Source organism: Myodes glareolus, chromosome 16 (genome assembly GCF_982192425.1).
Source record: "Myodes glareolus chromosome 16, mMyoGla1.1, whole genome shotgun sequence".
NCBI lineage: Eukaryota > Metazoa > Chordata > Mammalia > Rodentia > Cricetidae > Myodes > Myodes glareolus.
Window position 1 is genome coordinate 9214268 of NC_142041.1, and position 3807 is coordinate 9218074.

The 3807-nt window shown below is 42.8% G+C and overlaps 1 long non-coding RNA gene across 1 annotated transcript; it reads left to right on the plus strand.

Moving 5' to 3' along the window:
* The first annotated feature begins 371 nt into the window (after positions 1 to 371).
* LOC146891390 (uncharacterized) lies at positions 372 to 3161 on the plus strand. The gene is made up of 2 exons (XR_014997254.2): positions 372 to 760; positions 1770 to 3161. It is a non-coding gene; the product is annotated as an uncharacterized LOC146891390 (long non-coding RNA).
* The last annotated feature ends 646 nt before the right edge of the window (positions 3162 to 3807 follow it).

Below are 3807 nucleotides of genomic sequence, written 5' to 3' on the forward strand. Positions count from 1 at the left end.
GCACAAGGTTGGTACACAAAACACCCTAAGAAAAACATGCCAATTCTTTACTTGCCAGGTCTGCTAATAGTAGACCTATGTATGTCTCAAAGTTTGTCACTGGGCACTGTGCCCCACCCAATCTAGTCATGGTCCTACTCCTGAAACCTTGAAACCCTTGTGTTGCCATGGTAAATGGCTTGACTCCTATATTTGCTTACCTTAGGAATGTGCTTTTGACCAATGAGAGGTAAATCTTGAATTTTTTTAAATTATCAATTCAAGCCTTCTGTGGGAGAGAAAGTTTGGAGGCTAGAGCGGAGAGGAAGCTAGGAAAAGAAGCTAGGAGGAATTAGAAGTAAGACAGGAGAATTAGAATAGAGGCAGAAGAATAGAGACATGTTTGAAACAACACGTGTGTGAGGGAGTTCATTTGCCCTCAGATACCCAAAGGAAATGTTTATTTTGCTTGTTGTAGTGTCCAATCTGAACCCTGAAGAGGATCTTGGGGCCGGACCCCAAAGGCCCTCATTATTCCAGAGCCTTACTTCCTCATATTTTACATAGTCAAACCTTGACTGTTATCTATTAATTCTTAGTTCTTTGCTAAATATTATTATTGAAGATAGTAAATCATTGTCGCTGTCAGTTTTCCTTTTTTGAGACAGGGTCTCATGAAACCCAGGCTGACTTCAAACTTACTGTGCCATAGATGATGACCTTGGACTTTTGACCTTCACTCCTTTACCACCTGAGTGCCTGAGTGTGGACCATATATCTGGTTTGTATAGTGCTGGGGACTGAACACAGAGCTTGGTGCATAGTAGACAGGCACTTCTATCCTTCGGGCTCTAGCCTTAGCCCTAAAACTTTTATTAGTGTATATTAATTTAATAAAGCAGTAGATTTCATTGACATGTTTTCACACATGCATATAATAAGCACATGATGTATTTTGATCATTTTCAATTCCCTGTGTCCTTTTGTTGGTGGAGGCTGCTCACTTGTTCCTGGTCACCCAGACCCGAAATAACCACACAGAAACTGTATTAATTAAAATACTGCTTGGTCAAGCACTTAAGCATATTGCTATCTAGCTCTTATATCTTAAATTAACACCTTTCTTTCTTTCTTTCTTTCTTTCTTTCTTCTTTTTTTTTTTTTTGAGACAGGGTTTCTCTGTAGCTTTTGGAGCCTGTCCTGAAACTAGCTCTTGTAGACCAGACTGGCCTCAAACTCACAGAGATCCACCTGCCTCTGCCTCTCAAGTGCTGGGATTAAAGGCGCGCACCACCACGCCCAGCTACATTTCTATTATTTTATATTTTACCAGGAGGCTCAGTTTTCAGGCATCTATCTCCTTTGACAGCTACAAGGCATCTCACTGACACCGCCTACCTTCTCTTCCTCTATCTGCTTGGAATTCCCACCTTGCCCTATTCTGTGCTGCAATAGACCCAAAGCAGCTTCTTTATTAACCAATGGTATTCGCAGTATACAGAGGGGAATCCCACATCACCCTCTCATACTTCTTTCTCTCCTCTAATCCTGTACCTCTTCCCTAATTGACACCCTCAGTACCTATTTTCCGTATTAATTAGTTTCCTCATTTCTACAATCAAAACAAAAGGAGGAAGACGGGATTTTCTGGCTCACAGGTTGGAGGTGTAGTCCATCATGGCAGGGAGGGCATGATAGTAGGATCTCCAGACAGCTGGTCACATTGTATCTCTAGTCAGGAAGCGAGATGGAGAGGAGCATTGGTGCTTAGTTTGTTTTTGCTTTTTCAGCATTCCAGGACTGACTACATAGTGGATGCTCCCCATAGTCAGAGTGGGGTCTTCCTACCTCTGTTAACCTGATCTCAAAACTCCTTCACAGACAGTCTGGGGCAACTTTAGACTAAAATCCTCCTGCCTCATTCTCCTGAGTGCTGGGATTCTAGGTGTGGGACCCTGGGCCCAACTCCATCACTGTTTAATCCATGTCTGCCACGATGGCTAAATCTGGTTGTCAGTTTGGCTGAACCGAGATATGCCTCTAAAAGCAGTAAAGTGCGCTTCTGCATGTGTGCGGGGTTGTCTAGGCTGCTGACACACGAGAGACAGCATCTAGAGATGAAGGACCTGCCCTGTGGAGCAGTACCATCCAATAGGCTGAGAGCTCAGGTGAAACAAAAGCATCATCATCATCATCGTCATTGTCATCATCGTCATCGTCATCATCATTGTCATCATCGTCATCGTCATCATCATCATCATCGTCATCGTCATCATCATCATCGTTGTCATCATCATCATCATCGTCATTGTTATCATCATCATCATCGTCATTGTCATCATCATCATCATTGTCGTCGTCATCATCGTCATCATCATCGTCATCGTCGTCATCGTCATCATCGTCGTCGTCATCATCATCATCATTATTATCATCATCATCATCAGCAGCAGCAGCAACAAACCAGTCAGGTGTGCCAGCGTCAGCCTTCCTGATGAATACTTGTGTAGCTGTTATTGTCTGTGGGTGCAGATGCTTCTTTGGCCTGTCAACACATCACATGCCACCGACTCACCTGGAAGCTTCCAGGCTTTCCTCCTTGATTACAACTTAATCATCGGTCCACTCGCTCTGAGGCTTTCTGCTCTTTGGACTGAAGAGCTACCAGGCTTTCTGGCTCTCTAAGTTGAGATCAAACATCAGTCATGCGAATCAGTGTGATAAATACTTATTTATGTGTGGGTGTGATAAATATTCGTGTATGTGCACACACACACATACACACACCCACACACATACATACTCATTTCTGTACTTTCTATTGGTTTTGTTCCTCTAGAGAAACCTGGATGATATAACCACTGTTTCATGCCATTAACTATTTCCTGCAGCTTCTATTCTGTTTTTGAGACAAAAGCTTATACTATAGTCAAGCTAGCTCAGAGCTATTGAGGTCAGGCTAGCCTCAAAGCCTCGAAGCTCTCCTATGTCAGCCTCCTGTCATATGTAGGGAATATGTCCAGTCACCAGTGTTCTTGAGTGCACTGGTATCTCATTTTTACTTATCACAGTGTAGTATTCCTTTTTGTGGACAGGCCATACATCATTTATTCATTCATCAGGCTGGAGACAGTTGAGTTGTTTACAGTTTGGGGAGATAATAAATAAAGTGGTTATAAATATTTATGCACAGGCTTTTGTACTAACCTACTTTTTCATAAGAAGTTGATTAGCTTTTTTTCTCAAAGCATGCCAATATTTTGCACTCCCTCCAGTAATGTAGAATAGCTTAATTTGCCCCACATTTCCATCAGTTTTTTTTAAAAACAAAGATATTAACTGCTGTTTTCACTTTGACACAGTGACTGTGTCTTAATCTACTACTGTTTCAGCCAGGAATTCAGCCTCCACAGTCACAGGCCTGCTTCTCTAACCTGGCCCGGCCTGAACTCTGTTCCCACAGATACCGCACTGTCCCTGCTGCTAAAGAGAGATTTAACTAAATCTCTACTGTTCTATTTATAAAAAAGATTCAAAGGTTGGGGTGAAGACCTGCAAGCTTAGAGTGGCTGAGAAGCAACTTGCTAACCCTCTCTCCTTGCTGGCATCCCTGAAAACCTCTGAGAAGCCTGTACTTCTCCTCGGCCAAACCAGGAAGAGCTGCTCCACTCCAAACCCCACCCTACTGCTTCCTGTGGCCATCTCTCCCTCTATGACTCTTTTCTGTCAACTAATTATAGCATGACTAATAAAAACCCAGAGACAGGTATTGGGGTTCAGAAAAGCAAAACAGCCAAGTCACTAGAGAGCTCTTACCTCTAAGAAATT